This window comes from Micromys minutus (genome assembly GCF_963924665.1).
Source record: "Micromys minutus genome assembly, chromosome: 11".
Lineage (NCBI taxonomy): Eukaryota > Metazoa > Chordata > Mammalia > Rodentia > Muridae > Micromys > Micromys minutus.
In genome coordinates this window covers 28,163,337-28,181,771 of record NC_137980.1, presented here as the reverse complement: position 1 = coordinate 28,181,771, position 18,435 = coordinate 28,163,337, and the positions used below count along the sequence as shown (strand labels likewise).

The 18,435-nt window shown below is 43.7% G+C and overlaps 1 protein-coding gene across 2 annotated transcripts in view; it reads left to right on the top strand.

Moving 5' to 3' along the window:
- Positions 1-5,099: 5,099 nt before the first annotated feature.
- ARHGAP24 (Rho GTPase activating protein 24) overlaps positions 5,100-18,435 on the top strand; it is a gene marked incomplete at its 5' end in the record, with an annotated part of 368,413 nt that continues 355,077 nt past the window's right edge. For both annotated transcript variants that reach the window (XM_080924806.1, XM_080924805.1), the window contains one exon: positions 5,100-5,358. The remainder of the gene's footprint in view (positions 5,359-18,435) is intronic.

Sequence of the window (18,435 nt, the reverse complement as noted above, 5' to 3'; positions counted from 1 at the left end):
GTGCTGATCCCTGAAGGGAGAGATTATTTCTTTATAGAATCTGGTGACTTTCTGAAACTAGGCTTATTTATTTGTTACATGAGTTCATTATTACACCAATGTGTACATGTATGACACGTGAATGTGTGCTTTGGAGGCATCCCAGGCATTGGATGCCCCAGAGGTGACAGTGAGCTGCTGGGTACTAGTGCTGTGAGACGAACTCAGGTCCTCTGAAAGAGCAGTAAATGTTCTAAACTGCTGAGCCATCTCTCCAGTCCTGAATCTAGGATTAAGAAGCAGCAAAGAAAACAGTTTTAATTGGAATTTATTTATTCATTTTATGTATGTAAGTACACTGAAGCTGTCTTTAGAAACATCAGGAGAGGACATTTGATCCCATTACAGATGTCTGTGAGCCACCTTGTGGTTGCTGGGAATTGAACTCAGGACCTCTGGATGAATAGTCAGTGTTCTTAACCACTGAATCATCTCTCCGGCCCTTAATTGAGATTGAGAACTGGAAATACCATGGGAGCTGAGGCAAAATAGACCCTTCTTGGTTTACAACTTCACCCAGACCACAATATAAGCTAGGCATAGACTTCAGAATTTAGAAATATTAGACAACACAACACAGTAACAATATTTACATATAAATGTGGAAGTCACGGGCATCGTCTATTCTTTCTTTTATGATGTTCCATAGCTTCTAAACCCCAAAAGATTGAACTAATTTTTAAAATACATTTTGGGATGATTTGTATATGCTTGGGCCAGGGAGTGACACTATTAAGAGGTGTGGCCCTGTTGGAGTAGGTGTGTCACTGTGGGCATGGGATTCGATACCCTAGTCCTAGCTGCCTGGAAGTCAGTCTCCCACTAGCAGCCTTCAGATGAAGAGGTAGAACTCTCATGCCTGCCTGTATGCTGCCATGCTCCTGCCTTGATGATAATAATGGACTGAACCTCTGAACCTGTAAGCCAGCCCCAAATAAATGTTGACATTTATAAGACATGCATTGGTCATGGTGCCTGTTCACAGCAGTAAAACCCTAACTAAGACATATTTCATTGTGGATTTCATGTCTTGCTCTGGTGCTGTGAGAGGGTAGAATATGACTTGTGCTTCCCCTAGAGTTACATATGTTCATAAGAGTGTGACAGTGACCAACACTGGGCCATGTTCAGGCTCAAAATGATAATGAACTTTTTCTTTAAAGACATTGGCTAAAGCGGATTAGATTGATAACCAATATGAATGATATCCAATCTAATGGGTATTCAGTGTGGTTGATACCCAATGATCTGAGTGATATTAGATGTGATAATAGCAGGTTCCACTGATAGCTAATCCTGGATGGACTAGCTGAGCAGAAAGGGCTCTGCAGAGATTCTCCCTCTCTTCATTAGTTTGCTTCTATCCGAGATTGATTCTGCCCATTGAAGCAATGGTACCGTTTCCCTATCTCCTGTGAACCGATGTCTCCTGACAGAGTGTGGGCACAACTTCCCTCAGTGACTCTCCACTGAAGGAAACTCCAATTTCCCAAACTCCGAGAGGCAGCTTGTATATCCAGAAATGAGCGCAACCTAGACTATGGGTGGATTTTAGGCCCTTAGATAAAAGCCAGCCTTCCTTGGGAACTTGTGAAGCCTGTTTCCCTCTACCAAAGGGAGTCTTTTACCTCCCCTTGTGCAAAAGGAACATATGGCTACTAGTAGTGACTATTAGCATGTCAAAGCTCAGGCTGGCTGCCAGGTATCAAAGTCCATGCTGGTTTCCTAGTCTTTCTTACCTGCCACTTACCCAACTCCTGCCAGCTCACAGCCTTCCCTCCTGGAAGCTACTCATTCATTCACCTTATAACCCTGCTATTCTCTGTCCCAGCCTCTTCCCCTTTCCCTCCCCATCCTCTTCCCCACCCCCTCCTCTTCCTCTCCTCTCCCCTTTCCCTCCCCCTCCCTTTCTCTTTTCCCTCCCCTCCCCCTCCTCTTTCCCTCCCCTTCCCCTCCCCTTCCCCTCCCCTTCCCTTCCCCTTCCCTTCCCTTCCTCTCCCCTCCTCCTTCCCTTCCCCCTTGCTTTCTGTCACTCTGATCTGCCCCTGTTTCTGTCACAACATTTTCTCTCTCCCTGTTGTTCTCCCCTCTCTCACAGGTGGCCCTGGGCAGGTCCAGTCTGCTGGTCATGTTCTGTCTACTTTTTTCTCTCTCTGCTCCCAACTCTTCCAGATGCCTCTGGCTGTTCTCTCTCATATCTACAATGCAAACCTTCCCCTTAACTATACAGTAGTGCCCTTGGCTAAGACAAGGCTGGGCTGTGTTGAGATGGAACTTCCGATGGGAAATAAGAAGCCCAGGCCGAAGCAGGCGCTGAGAAACAGTCACGCTTGAAAGCCGGGCCTCCCCCTTCGCTCTGAAACTCAACCTCGGTGCTGTGCCTGCAGCACCCACTCAAATTCTGCTCCCTTGGAGGGAGCCTGTAGGAAATGCAGAGAGTCTGGCAACTCTTGACTGTTCTGTTTTGTTACTGTGTATTTTGCCCTCTTAGGAATTTATGTTTTCCCCAAAGAAAACATAATTAAAGAGCCCAGTCTCTGATATTAATGAACAATTGGGCGGCAGGACAATGCCCAACTCTGTTATAAGGGTTGTGAGGAATCTGGTCAGGAATCTAATGAAAAGGCATTTTTATTTTAAATGAGGAAATCCCATTAAAACACATTTTTATTCCAGACTTATTTAATAGCAACCTTTGAGTCATAGGTTGAAACATAAACATTCCTGCTCCTCTTCACTAAACTCCTAGTGCAGTGTGGTCTAATGGGAGTGGCGTCCAGGGAACGATCTGCTGGGGTGAGGTGTCTGTCTTTGACGCCCAGATGAGATGTTCAAATGTGAGGCCTTTCAGTTCTTTCCGGTGTCTTCCTCCTAATTGTTTTCCAGTCTCTGGAGAACTTCCGGTCCTGAAGGTGTTCCTGGTCCGAGAACTTCTGGTCCTGAAGGCGTTCCTGGTCCGAGAACTTCCGGTCCTGAAGGTGTTCCTGGTCCCCCATGGATGGAATGCTCTCCTCAAGGCCTACCCCCCCCCCCCAGCTTGCTTCTTTTTCCTAGACTCTCTCTAGAAGATGCCTAGGGCACTGGACTCCTATAATGTTAATTTGTCCCTCTGATTTAGTTCTGGGGGTGACAGAGTTTGTTCAAGTTGTGCTTCTCACTCAGACCTAAAGTTGACTGGACACATTTCCTTCAAATGACCCTTTGGTCACACCCTCTGCAGACACCCTGAAGCTGAAGGAGAGACACCCTTCCCAAAAGTCTGTAGGAGCCTCCTTAGCGGCCACCTCTGGTGAGAACCAAAGGTCTGCCCACTGGCTCCAGGATTTATCTCTTCTTTCAAAGTTGTTACTGGGCATAGGACAGCTGTGCCCCAAACATCCTTAACCCTCAGTGGGACAGTGGTGCAACCAGATCCAGTCAGATCCAGTGAGTGCCAAGTGTTTTCTAGTTCAACTTAAATTTCCTAGTCACTGATTTCTGCCTGAATCCCAACAGGCTTTCCTAGGGCCCTTCTCTCCCTGCAGAAGGGACTGTGGTCTGGATTAGTGAATAAAACCCTTCCTTCGAGTCTCCATGACAACCCTCCCCTCTCTCTTTCTGTTTTCTTTTTTCTAGCCTAAGAATCCTATATATTACCCTGGTCACCCTCACTGGTGAGAGAGTGTCAAGTGGAAAGGGTAGAGACAGAGGTGTGAAGGCCAAAGGCCTCGGATGCAAGAATGGGATGGATGTGTCTCACTCTCAACCCGGGGTCTGCCGGACAGCCTCCCCGAGTTTAATTTGTATCACCTCGGGGTCTAAATTGCTGTGGTAACATTTGTTATAACCAGAAAGCAGGCTCCCAACATGATAGCCTTTCTGAAATGTCACAGTCTTGAATCATACCTCCTGACACTTGTCTTCCAGGGCCTCTTAGGCCAGGGAATGTGTGCAGGTTTCATTTTGGTTAATTTCATTGTTTTGCAGTTCTCATTTAAAACTGCCCATGGGCTGTCACTGGACGGTGTAACAGTCCGCCATCACAAGGCCTCGTGAGCTGATGAAGGTCATCTGTCCCACCAATTAGAAAACGGGCCTCATGGCTTCTGGCTAGGGAGTTCAGACACATTTTAAAGGAAGAGGCAAAAGAGGTTATTTTCCCCCCTACAGAATTTAATTCCATTCATTAAAGGGTTGAGGTGTCTCCTGCCAGAAAAATCAATTTTCTACTGGGACCTCAGCCTGGGATGGAATAGACTCTTTTTCCTCCCCATGGAAACCAGAAGGCAACAGAAACAGGAGACCTGTCTATGCTCATCCACACCTGTGTGTTTGTCTATCTGAGGATGTGCCTGGACATCCCAAATGACAAAATCTAAGACAATCTAAAACATCAGGTTCTCGGTGGGTGGGGGTGGGGAGGAATGGGGGGTCGGGGAATCTGTATCAGGAATGCATTTGCTACTGTGCTCTCTTTCTTGGGGTGTGATTCTCAGAACTCTAAAAGCATGTCAATGCCCTTTATTACACTTAATATTTCTCTAAATGCCTGATTGGAGGACACTCATCTAAATATGTATGAAGAATGCTTAGGCTGGAGAAATAAGATTTGGCAGACAGTGGTGGCGTGTGTAACCAGTGTATAGGGCTTTGTGTTCCTCACTCAGAGGTCTCTCACCCACAGCCACAGATTTGTGACTAGCATGTCCTCCTGCTGCATTTGGGCTGAAATGAATGCAGCCAACTGCAGAGGGCCCAGGCAGTGGTGTCTGATGGGGTGCCTGCCTAGCATTGCTCTGGAGGTGAGGCTGGCTTGCAGGGCGGGGCTCCCGCCAGTGCTGCCTGGGTCCTCTGAAGCTGCCAGCTGCCAACTGAAACCCGAAACCCGGCTGCGTCTGCGGGCTGGCCCCACTCAGTTGTTCCAGCCTCTCATACTGGATATTTACACGTTCACACACAATCACTCTTTCTAACTTCTTGACTCTTTGCGCAACTGCTAGGATTTCTCAAGTGCATGTGGCAACTCAGCCCGGGTGAGAGAAAGCCTGTGCGATTCCAGAGGGAATCACGGGGCCGCGGGGCCACCAAGGCTGCGGAGGGGACTAGAGCAAGACAGCAACGGCCGGGGGAGTCCCCCCAACTTTCCACGCAGCTGTGGCTCTGCGGCGGCTCCGGGCTTCCTCTGAGAACAGCGCGCAGGCCCGGTGAATGGGCTTCCGCGCTCGCCCTGGGAAGTAAAGGGCACCCTGCCGGCCCGAACTCATCTTTAGATCAGTCCTAGGAGCCTGGACGTCGGAGCAGCGGCCAGCCATCCCTTGTAGGTCCCGCATCCCTGGCAGGGTAGGTGACTTGACTGCTGCAGGGGTGGAGGTTGGGGTTGGGGGGGGAGGAACCACCCGGATGTTGGGTAGTAGCTTCAGGCTACAGAGACAGAGAGGGGGCTGCTGCGAGCCAGGAGCAACACCGGACCTGCTCTGGTTCAGTGTGCGTGTGTGTGAGTGTGTGTGTGTGTGTGTGTGTGTGTGTGTGTGTAAAACACAACAAGCAGGCATCCTGTGTTAGCTGGTCTCAGAGTTGCCTAGACAACTGGCATGTGGAGGTAGATTTCAATATATATTGTGTTACTATTGTACCGGAAAACGATAGAGAACCTTCCGTGATTTTTAAAGACACACAGATGGGTTTAGACTTCTTGAAGAAGTAGTATTTTGAGGAGGTTTCCACTTACTTTTAAAGAGAATCAGGCAGTATATTCTCATTTGGGAGAACTTTAGTAGCATTTCAAAGAGAGATTGTTACACGGAATGCCTTAGAGATGCTAGGTTTTCCAGTATGGTTTAGTAAGACAGCTCCTGGCTCCGTTGTAATCTATTCCAGTTCATTCGAATAAACCTCTCTCTGGTGTGCTTCTCTTTTCGCCCCTTCACTCACCAGACTTCATAATATCCCGGTTTAACTTCCAAGACATCACTATTTCATCCCGTTCTTTCAAAAGGAAAGGAGTAAGTCAGCGCAGGCGCCTGAAATATAAAAGGCGTAAAAGCTTTGCTTACTCATAAATAAAAAGCTTTGTCTTGTTGGGTCTACTAAGTAAGACCAATTGATTAAGATCTGCGGACATTTGCAGTGGCATTTAAAAGCTATACAGAGTCGCCAAGAAAGATGGGCGGGCAGACTCAATACAGTCCCTTCTCTGACTCTAATTAGAGCTCGAAACTAGTCCTTAAGGTCAAAAAGTGATGCTGGTATTGAACTGGGCATCATAAAACATGCAGCATCATTAGACAAAGCTAGGAAGTAAATACAAAGGTACCTGAAACTTGTGGGTTTTCAGTTTGCTTCTAAATTCCCGGGTACTTACTTGATCTTCTCTGGGGATACTTCACCTTCCAAGAGAACTTAATCATAACCCCTCCCCCTTTCATCTTTCCTGCATGCCCAACCTCCAGAAAACACATCAGGATTTCTCTCTAAAGGCATTGAAGCACTGTCAGAGATTTTGCCTTAGACATGTTGGAAGGCAGGGCCATTCAAACATAACTGTACAACAAATAACGTCTTATCACACGGAGAAGTATGCATGTCCGTGGTAGCAGATCTTTCCAAAGGAATAGGAACAGACTGAGGTCTTTAGGTACATGGAAGTAATGTGGAGCTAGAAGGATACAGGGATGTTGTGTGGGGTTTTGGAATTCTCTCTGCAGGAGAAACTCGGACCTTTGACTTTCAACTACATTGGAATTATTATTTTTATTTCAGCATCTGAGCGCTTTGGCTTTTACACAGGGGTGGTTGCTATCTAATAATCTTCCTAACCTACTAGTAAGCGAGATCATAAAATAAAGTTTTTTTTTTTTTTTTTGAACTGAAAAACCACTGAAGAAACAAATAGCGATGTATCTTTCCAGACAAGAATATAGTGTAAATAGTTTTGGCTCACATCTCCAGTGAAATTTGCCCAGTGTTTGCTACGGATGATGGCCAAGACTCTGAGAGCTGTCCTGGATGTTGAATTCATTTCCCATGTAATCCTGAACTCTCCTGGGTGGAGGGCGTGGCGGGGGCGTGGCGGGGGCGTGGCAGGCAGTGGGTGGGAATGAGCAGCTGTGTACTGTGAGTCTGATTACTTTGCTGTCTGGGTCGGAGTCTAAGTGGTGTTTACCAACAGTGCCCTTAAGAGCCACGCTGTGACCTACTGGCCCACTGAGGAGTGCTTTCTTTCTGGCTTCTAGCAACCTGGTTGGCTTCTCTAGATGCACGCAGGCAGGGCTGCTGCGAAATCTTGGCTATGCACATTTGTTTCTTGTTTTATGAGCAGGGCCCTGATGTCCTGTTACCTGGGATCGGTTTCCTCTGGTATTTTCTGTCAAAGGTGGAAGACTGGTTTCCCTTTAATTCAGCATGTGTTCCGGTGATTGTTTCTCTCCGGTGCATTTTGATTATTTTTATTAAAGGCCAATGTTTTGTAAACTAATCCGGGCAGGTGAGTATAGTCTTAGTCTGGATTCCAGGAGGAAGATTCTGCCATATGACTTGTCATATATGGATGCAGAAGAGAGTGAGGATAAGCAGACTCTTAAGCCTTTATTCTGCCCTAATCACATTACACTGGAGAGAGGGAGAGGGAGGGAGGGAGGCAGGAAGGGGGGGGGTATTTGTTTTAAATAACATGATGCATGTTTACTCTTAAAGCCATGGCAATTAGAATGCAGTTGTAACTTAGACAGTGTAGCATGAAGCCAGTTCTGAGCCTCATGCTGAATCTCAGCTATGCTGTGGCTAAAGATTTATAAGGGTCTGTTGGGTTCAGCAAATCTGGAAGAAACAGGATCATGGTGAGGAAGACTCAAAGAATACTCAATGTTCAGAGATTTTGTGCTCATATCTCCTTTGAAGTATAACCTAACTCCAATAAAGTGGCTTTATAATGAATCTGTATTTTTGGGGGGGGGGGGTAGAGTGGGGAGGTTCAAGACAGGGTTTCCCTGTGTAGCCCTGGCTATATCTGAACTCACTTCATAGACCAGGCTGGCCTCACAACTCACAGAGATCTATGTGCCTACCTCCCATGCTTGGGGATTAAAAAGTCATGTGGCTCCACTGCCTATAGTGAATCTTTATAAAACACAAAGTTGATGTGCAAATTCCTTGTTCTGCAGGCTTTATTGGAGCCTAATGAGAGACAGTATTAACTTAAAACTCTTCATCTCTTTGTGTGCAGTACTGGAATTGAACCTAAGCCTTTCAACATATACTAAGTGATCTCTCTCTCTCTCTCTCTCTCTCTCTCTCTCTCTCTCTATATATATATATATATATATATATATATATATATATATATAATCTATCTATCTATCTATCATCTATCTATCTATCTATCTATCTATCTATCTATCTATCTAAAGTGTTTTTTTCCTCTAATTTGTTTTGTTTGGATAAGATCTTGCTACCTTGCTCAGGCCGGTCTTGAACCTATAATCTTCCTGACTCTGATGTAACTGGATTATAGGCCCGTGCTTCCAGAATGACTGTTTTCAGCATAGTGTCTAAAAACTCGTTTCTTGCAGTTGCCTTTTCTATTGGAGTGGATCCTTTCTGTTCACATTTCTGATGTCTCGTTCATGGGTTTATTCTTCTGGAATGGTCTTGTTGGCCAGAAATTTCCTTTGGATCCTTGGCTGCCAATTTCAAAGAAAATTTTCTTGGTAACGGTGGTTGTTGGGGAACAATTTCATGTAGAAAGAATTAGCAACTCCATCTTGTCCACCCCCATATAATCCAGCCATGCTTTAAATAATAACAGTCATGTGTCAACCGATGATGGGGACTCTTCTGAGAAATACTTCATTTTGTAGCTCCATCATTGTGGGACTATCACAGTGGAGGGTACAGCCAAGGACAGAGTATCCTAGCATGAGACCATTCTTCTGTTTGCTGTTCACATTGCATAGATTCATTTTATTTAGTCTCTCTCTATTCTTAGCTATTATGAATCCCTCAGTGGGCAAGTGGTAAGAGGACAGAGCCACTGGGATTTAAGTGACCAATCCAGCATCTTGAATGTAGTAGGCAATGCTTTCTTAATGACTGAGCAAGCAAAGCAGGCTATGAATAACATATTGATAGGCTCCACTTCATGCTGAGAGCTGTAAACCAACAGTCTGTTGAAGAATAGGTATTTGGACTCAGCATTTGTTTTCTTTATGCAACAGTACTACAAAAGACAATTCACCCTCTAGACCAGCCCACACATGCCCATTTAATCCCTGCGATATACAAAATAGTGTGCCTCCACAATTCTAAAGCAAAAATACACCAAAAGATATGTTAAAAAAAATCATCGCTTACAGAAATCACAATTATCGCTGCATTTAAAGATAATAGAAGCAGTTTCAATGGATATGTTTTTGCACAATTATTTCTGTAGCATACTGTAAAATCTTCATTCTGTCAAATCCCAGAGGGAGGTCTGGATTTAACTGTGATGACTAATGATGAAGTTAAACTTGGATATGCTACCCGCAGGATGGGCAATAGTCTTAATTAATCAAACAAAATTAAAACACCAATTTTGGCTGTTTAATAATTATCTTGAGTGCTAATGCTGGAGGGAAGTCAGATCTAATTAAAGGAGAAAACAGAGTGGACATAAAAGAGGGAACATGGAGGGCTCTTCCTTTCATGTCTCTTGATTCTTCATTATATTGATTTTCTTTTCATCTTATTTGAGCACTAAAGCCAACCCAGAGTTTCTTCCTGAAAACCTTTGCCTCCATCTCCAGCCATTTCTGCTGCATGGTGCAAAGAGAAGAGAATGCATTCCATTTGATCCAAAATACAAATGGGCTCATTTTCTTTTCAAAGCAATGTTACCTTTGTCTCTGCCCCCCTGCCAGGAGCATGTGGATTGTATTTCTCCCCAATTTTTCGAACTGCTAATCAGAGAGTTCACATGTATCATTTCTTCAGCATCTCTGGGAATATTGGGAAAAAAACTTATTTGTTTAAAAGTTTCAAGTTTGCCATTTGTACGAAAGTAAGTAGAAACTTGCCTATCTCTCCACACTGACATTTCTCTGATACAGGCCTTCACTAAACAATATGGTATTGTCTGTTTCTTAAACCAAGAGTCAGGATAAGGACGTGGGCTGCATTGGTACTTTTTTTTATACTCCCCATTACATAGTTTGATATTTTTGTGCAAGAATTTTCATGTTTGATTCAGCCTGGAATTTAGTCCCAAGATTTTCGAGCGGTTTCTCTTGGATAGATTGTATTGCTTTGGCCAGTTGAAGAATGACAAAGAAATCACCAAGAATATCCTTTTATCTTGTAATTCTGGAAGATGAAAACTGAATCTGATGTTCAGCTGCACCTCAGTGCAGGCTTTCTGAGGACTTGATTTGCAAGGTTTTAGCATTCATTCATTTAATGCACCAGTAATTAAGATACCTTTAACAAGATAACTTCCCACTGTGGAAGTTGGTTGAATATATTTTGAACAGTCTCTTTAGACATTTTAGTTAAATATTTATAAAATTCTATAGTGTAATTTTAAGTATTTTAGATTCAATTTTTTTCAGGTCACTAAATATAGTTCCCTGAAATATTTTATATCTGGTTTGTTTACTTCTTCACAGAGATGTTTTTGTCACCGAATGTAACATCCAAAGATTTTAGAAGGAGAACTGAGACCCGGGAACTTTGAAAGTAGATAGTTATGACCAAACATCAATGTGTGCATCATGAATGTATAGAATAATTCCTTTGGGGTGTCTTGGAGAAGTTGAGGGGGAAATTCTGCAAAGCAATGTTTATTGCTGAGTGCAGGCTTACGGAGCTTTCCTCCAACAAGACCACATCTCTTACTTGTACCACTCACTCCCTGGGCCAAGCTCATTTAAACCATCACAGAAGTAATCAGAAGTAACAGTTCTAGGAATGATTGTATTGCCTCCAATTCAAAGACATTGTGTGCTGTATGCAGAGAAGTAAGAAATGGTATCTGCATGAACACCTGAACACTTCCGTTCCCACTGCATGCCTTTCCTCTTGGTGACTTCCATCAGTGACCTTTAGAACCATGATCTCTGTGCTCCATAGGGTTTCTCTAACTGTGACTCCAAATGACTGGCATGGGGTACAGGGAGCACTCTTGAGCGGTCCCTTAAATGATCACATTCCTGTGCTGGTGAGAGGTAACCTCTGGGCTGGCATTCCACTATTAAAATTCTCCTTTGAGAACTGAGGCCACACCCATCAGATCAACAACCGAGTGAATCTGTACAGGCCGGAGAGTTGTTCTTGGTGAAAGGTCAGTCAGGTGGGATATCTGTTTCGTGGAGATCAGATCATCTGCATCTATTACCCAATGCTCAAGGACCAGTGCCCCTGGAGGACAGAGAGCAGAAGGGAGTGTGTGATAAAGAGAGGTTTCCAATTCTAGGAGTAGGAGAGAGAATCTCAACAGAAATGACAGAGTAGTGAAAAGGACCTTTTTGGGGGGGGATTACAACTGAAAATAAAAGAAAAAAAAGATTTAATGTATGATGTGGTAAGGACTCCGTCACTGCCCACTAAGTTTGGAAGTCTGAGGTTACACCCAGCATTTGCCATAGGTTACTACAGCTCCAGACAGACACTATGTATCTCTGGTATAGCTGAGAAAACAAAGTTCAGAGACACTGAGTAACTTGTAACAAATCACACGGCCACTAGGTTGTGGTTCCAGGACTCAAAGTAAAATATCTCATACCAAATGAGTAAGCCTTTCTGCTGTGTTCTGGAGTTAGACTGTATTCCCAATTGGTGAGTAAGCCTGGTGGTCACGGGCAGGTTGCACTCACCATTTGGAACTACTGCTCGTAAATACAGGTACTTATTGAGGCCCAGGACACAGGGCCATTTCTCATATTTACTTTGGTTTATGAAGGGAACAATGCAGGGAAAGTGTCTCCGTGGTAAACATCAGTAGAAATCCACAGTTATCATTAAATAATGAACAGAGAGTCCTAGGCAATACTCTTCAAATTGCAATATTAAATTGTAATATGAAATGGTGATTTTTCAAAGAAGGTTTATTTTATCTTGAATGTGTGTATGTGTACCATCTACGCGCAGTACCTGCAGAGTCTAAGAGAGAAGCTCAGGTCTCCTGGTACTGGAGTTAAAGACTACTGTGAACTGCTTTGTGGGTGCTGGGGAATGAACCCATGTCCTCTGCTAGAATAGCAGGTGCTCTTAACTGCTGAGCAACTCTCCAGTCCCCCAACTAGTCATTTCTGACCAACGTGCCTTTTTTATTGAAAGAATAGAACAAGACAGAACAGAGCTGATAAAGAAAGTCAGGATTCATTATATGCTTTTAAAAATAAAATATATTTCACATATTTTATTTCAGTTGCACGTACTTTTGACATCATGTAGCAATGAAAACAAATGCACTTCGGGTTTTGATTGACAACTGTGAAGACGTGTTTAAAAGCACCCTTTCTGGTGACAGCTCATGTGTGCTGGAGTTTTACACTGGCCATGTTTCTCTCTCACTCTCCACATTTTTACTTTTTGGGAGACATTCTCTCCTTGAACCTTGAGTTGGCCAATTTGGATAGACTAGCTGGCTGGCAAACCCTGGGGTTTGCTTCTCAAGAGCTCTGGGGCTGTTCCCACCTCTGGCTTTTCCTTGGGTGCTGGAGATTCAAAGTGAGGATCTCAGGTTGTCATGCTTCCAGAGTGAACAAATCACCCACTGGGCCACCTCCCCAGCCAGAAATATTTACTCTGAAAAGTTCATGCAGATAGGGAAATTGGCAATTCTTCTAACATGGTAAAGATTCTGATATCTAGAAAGTATTTTGGTAATGTGGGTATTATGTAAATTTATACATCAAGGAAACTTTTCCTCTCAATAAAAAATAGTGGATATATTGACTATGTGGGTTGGCTATATGTAGTTAATTCAGAGAGAGAGCATATAACATTGCATTTTCCCCTTTTGTTGTTCACATGTTCTTTTACTTTGAGTTGTAAAGAATACCTCCTTTCCCCTTTCTTTCCATTAAAACAACTATCTTGGAGCCAGGGAAATGGTTGAACTGGTAGCATGCTTGCTTACAATACAATATAGCCTGAGCTATAGCTTGAGCAACAGCCTGAGCTACAGCCTGAGCTACAGCCTGAGCTACAAAAAAAGTCCTGGGGTAGTATGAGGTATATGAGACCCCATTGAACAAAGAGAGGGGGAGGAGGCGGAGGAGGAGGGGGAGGAGGAGGGAGAGGAAGAGGGGGAGGAAGAGGGGAAGGAAGAGGGGGAGGAAGAGGGGGAGGAAGAGGGGGAGGAGGAAGGGGAGGAGGAGGAATTCTTTTTAAAACAACTTTACAAGAGACAATTACTAAGTTTATTAAAATCTAGAACTTAATCGTGTGTGATACGTATTTAATGACAGACTTTTCTGGGGGGACATGTTTCTGGAGCTTACCAAAGGCTACATTTCATGTTTAAACAGTTGCCTCAGACATGCCTCCTGAAGTATTCTGTTTCACATTTCCTGGCTGTGGAAAAGCTAGAAGGGCCTGGGAGAAGGCCTAGGGGCCGTAGACGTGATTCTGACTTGCAGCATTCACCGACTTCTGCAGACTCAGCCAAATGGTGGTGTGTTCCTTCAGAGCAGCTTTGGTGGGAATGCGACTGTGCGCATTTGGCAGGACTCGAAAATGTGGACATTTGATGATTTCGCTGGGGAGTTGGTTCCTGCATGGTTGTCCATCAAACTATACTGGCAGTATGGTATTTTTTTTCTTTTTTTTTTGATGGGCATCGTAATCAGATGGGCTTGTTTTCATCAGCGGTGGGTCTGGAGCGATGGGGAATGGCACTCCCACTGATGAAGGTAAAGTGGATTCTGGGGTTACTTGCCACTAGGATTGTGGTGAGGTACTGACACTTGATGCTCAAGGAAGAAAGAAAACCATTCCCATTGAGAAAGCGACTAAGTTCATTTTAGCTTCAAATGAAATTACATCATTTGGGGAACTGGAGACTGTCGTTTACTCTGCCCCATTTCTGCAGCACAAAAGCAACCAACATCTATTCTTGGATGGCAACTGTGTTTACAATGCCTGGGGGAGTCCAGTCTCCAGGTCTCCACCCTATATTTTGACTAGGCAGTAAGACAAGCGGGGGAAATCTTGGCTCTCTTAGTCCAGTGAGCAAATATAACTTGACGACAAGCTAGGAATAGTCCCTTTGAGAAGTTACTTGTTTCCGGATGAAAGCAGTATTTTTGCTGCACCTATTCGCAGAGGTTTTGATCCAGTGCAAGCAGGCGTTCCATGTGTACAGATTGATGCTGTGGACGCTTTGATTTTTTTCCCTCACTGTGGTTAGAAATGCCACTTGCTTGACAGCTCTCTACAGAGCGCTAAGTAACAGGAGAACTTCCCTCCTTCCCTCCTCTCTCTAGCCTTCTGCACCCTGGTCTAGTTCAGTCTGGACCCAGCGGGCCAAGAACAGCATTCATTCAACAGAAGGGTTAACAACCAGTGTCTTCTCTAGAGCAGGTTGTAGGTCATAGGTGAGCTTGGGTCACCTATATCTCAAGGTCATTTACATATACGTTCATTTTGTCTCTTGTACCTTCCTTCTGTTTGCTAATTAGCACATTTTTTGGAGGACTACTTTTATCCAGCTCTCAGATATTGTGGGTACAAAGGTGTTGAACTGCTGCCCAGTGGGAGAGCACAGTGGGGTATCCGAGGCTACCCACCTCCCCAGGAGAAGAGAAAGGGGCACAGGCATGGAAATGCTCTTTGCCTACACATTGATGAGATCATAGATCAGACGAGGATTCGGGAACCACAGAACTGATCACGGAGAGTCTGCGGGATAAATTCTCATCTGTGTTAACCTGCAGGAGTGCTCCATGACAAATTAAAAGTAACATGTCACACTTCTCTACGAGCTGATGAACTTCAGAATAAAAGTTTCCTCAGGAATCACCTCACTTCAAATCCCCTAGTAAGGAAGGTAGATCTGGACCAACATGATTTGTCCCAGGACAGACGTTCAGAAAACAAGCAGAGTAGGTCCGGTGTTGGCGTTTGGCCTCTTCCCCAGAGCCCTTTCCTCCTGGGATTCTCTGAGAGAATTAAACCAAGTGAACTGGTGACACATCCAGGTGTCAATGATGAGGACTGCTGTGACACTGGATGGCACAAAGAAAGAATCCTGTGACTTCCTATGTACTGAGTCCTGGAGAAATCCATTCTAGACATTCATCAGGACAGGTGACACCTGGCTCTTACCTAAACTCTGTCACCAACCCCCTCCCTCCCTCCCTCCCTGTCTCCCTAAATGGGAGTCATATCTAATCAATCTAGCTTTACAATTGTTTGAAATGTATGCTTTTTTTTTTTTTTTTAGTAGTGAAGATTGAATCCAGGGCCTTAAGCATGAAGGACAGACACTCTACAACTGAGCTTTTTCGCTAGCATTTTAAAACCATTTATTTAAAAAATGGTTTATTATCCTTTACCTAATAATTTTATGTATTTGTGGGGTAAGAAGTAATGGTCTAATTTTTTAAAAAGATCAGTAACATTTAGTATATTTATTTTACTTTTTTATAAAAAGTATACAAATTTTACACAAATTTATTACATATCTAAGGTGCTAGAATATTACACTCTGCTAATAATATCTTTGAAAACCTTTCTACCAAGTGGAGAGTAACTGTACAGAAACTAAGAATATACTCCATTAATATCAAGATACAGCTTAATATTTTCAAGATTAGGTTGTAATTTCTTTAATGTTCTTGTAATAGTACCAGTTCTGTCAAATTACCACATGTAAATTGTTCTTAACACACATTTTTATAAATTTAAATCTTAACTGCACAATGATTACACATTGCCCTTATATTTTATACCCTTTTATATTCTAGGAAATAAATAAATACTCTCGAGGTCCACACACCAGAGCTTCCTCTCAAAAAGCAAGAACAAAAATAATGACGTGTATCATTGCTCTTGGCCAGTCAAATTTCTCTGGATTCGGGAGAAAGAATGGAGGAGGGTAGAGAATTGAGCTCCAAGGGACTGCTGTGTGAATCCTAGACACACAGATACTCTGTTTGGCTTTTATTCGCTCTCTGTGGTCTCATCCTCCGATGTTTGACTTGAGGAACATTCCAGGCAGTATCCTTAGCTTCCTTGACATGAGCCTGAGGCTTGAGGACTCCGAGGGATTCCTTTCTCAAACAGGGCAAGACAGACAGAGCCTGTCAGGCGGGCAGTGCATGGCTGAGCTGCAGGCGACAGGCTTCATCTCAGCAAGGTGAGACATCTGTGCCTTTGGGTGCTCCAGATGCTGTGCCGTAAACCTGGACAGGCAGAGCCAGAGGTGGAGGATGGGTGGCTGAAGCATGGGGTGACTTCTATTTCTCAAGACAGCAGCGAATACTAAATGTTTGGACTTCCCCAGATGTTTGCTCATGACTCAATGGTGTCTCAGCTGGGGCTCTGACTTGGGGATTTCAAGCAAGAATAGAATGCCTTGTGCTCCTGTGGGTTAATATTTATGTATTAGGCAAATAATCTCCAGTCCAAATGCATAGCAATAGTAAGAGTGTATTTCTTACTGATGTTCTCTGTTCGTTTGTTGTAACAAAGACTTTTCTTATTCTCTTAGAAACAGCCATTAGGTAAAATAAAATTAATTGGACCATTTTGTGGAAATGCCAAGCAATTAGGGCATAGGATCATTTATGAACTGTATTATTAATGCTAAATGCTAAAATAAAGGTCATATTACCATCAGCCTGGAGGGGTTGGGCATGGAGATGAGCCCTGGAGAGGATGGATACACGCATCGTATTAAGGAGGAATGTAAGGAAATTACTGGTGATACTTTGCATTAGTCTGGGGTCTGCTGAATGGCTGTTGAATCCTGAGCTGCCTGAGCAATTGCAGACTGATCCCTGATACCAGTGTTGACTCCCAGACCGTCACCGGCAGCGTTTCCAGAACTGGGGATGGGTAAAGGCATTTTCTGTGAAACTGGCCCCGAAGCATCAGGTGAAGTGTTTTCCCGAATTTCGGCTTTGCGTTGAAATGACGGCGCCAGGCATTCCCCATGAACTGGTAGCTTCTTTACTTTGCTGCATTTCCTGAGAATTCTCTTTAGAATGTAGCTGCACACGCCCCGCCTACTCGAGCCGGAGCCGCAGTTTACTTTGCTGAGCGACTAGGAGGGACTCTAGTGCTTTTTGCTGTTAAGAGCTGTTTGAACAAATCTGACCATGTGGCCCTTACCTGGCAGCTTTGGGGAAGTTGTTAATGGGTAGGTGGTCCTTGTTCCCACTGGAACACTGCAGGATGTGCTATGTGGTCAAAGGACGACCTTGGGTGTTGGTCTTTATCTTTTTCTTGTTTAACACAGGGCTCCGTTCACCCAGTCTTCCTGGCCTTGGTGTTTAGAGAGTCTGCCTATGCCTGGCATCTTCACTGTGTAGACTTGGTGGGTTCTGGGGATCCAAACTAGGTCCCTAGCCTCTATTCCTAACTCCCATGTACATTCGGAGACAATTTTTTGTTTGCCGAATAACCACTAATTAGATTCTGACAGCTTATTTGAAAAAACTTGTCTCCGCGACCCTTCCCCCCACCGAAAATAGAGCTTGCGTGACATTTTAAAGGCTTCGAAAATTGTATGATATATTAATAAACTGTGCCCAGAAAGCATGCAGTTCAATTTAAGCACTTTCAAATTTTTCTATTTCTATGTATTCAGTCGGAAAGACCTGCTTTCTGTGAACTCCAATTTGCCTTTTATTAATAGATTTGTTGAGTTTAGCCCTTCTGTATTATGCAAGTTAGATCGACTCCAGTGAACGGTACTTGTAAAAATTAATATAAAACCTTGTATTCTAGGATGGCCAATTATCTTACTACCTGGATTTGTTCTCTTCAAAAAAAAAAAAAAAAAATGTGACTAAATATCTTGCAACTTATTACATAAAATAAAACTTGGCTAAAAATGTTTTGATTGATAACATCTTATAATGTCCAGTTTTAGAGTCTAACAGGGTTTTGACTAATCAATGGATAGCGCAATAAATTCTTTCATTTAAAGTAAATGCTGAGAAAATAAGCTTTGTCTTGACAGTTTCTTTGGTGGCCTTTCAGGAATTATGACTACAAAGTAAGTAATTGAAGACAGCATCTTTTGGAGGTAATTGGTTCTTGCTGCTCTGTGACTTGTTATATATTAATAAGCCTGCTAAGCCCTGTGTCAGAGCAGATGTTATCTAGATCGCTCGTGGGACTGGCTGTTCATATCCAAAGTAGTCATGTGGAATCCATGCAAACGAGAATGGCAACTCTGCGCAGGGTCCTGAAAGACGTGTAGTGTGGGCT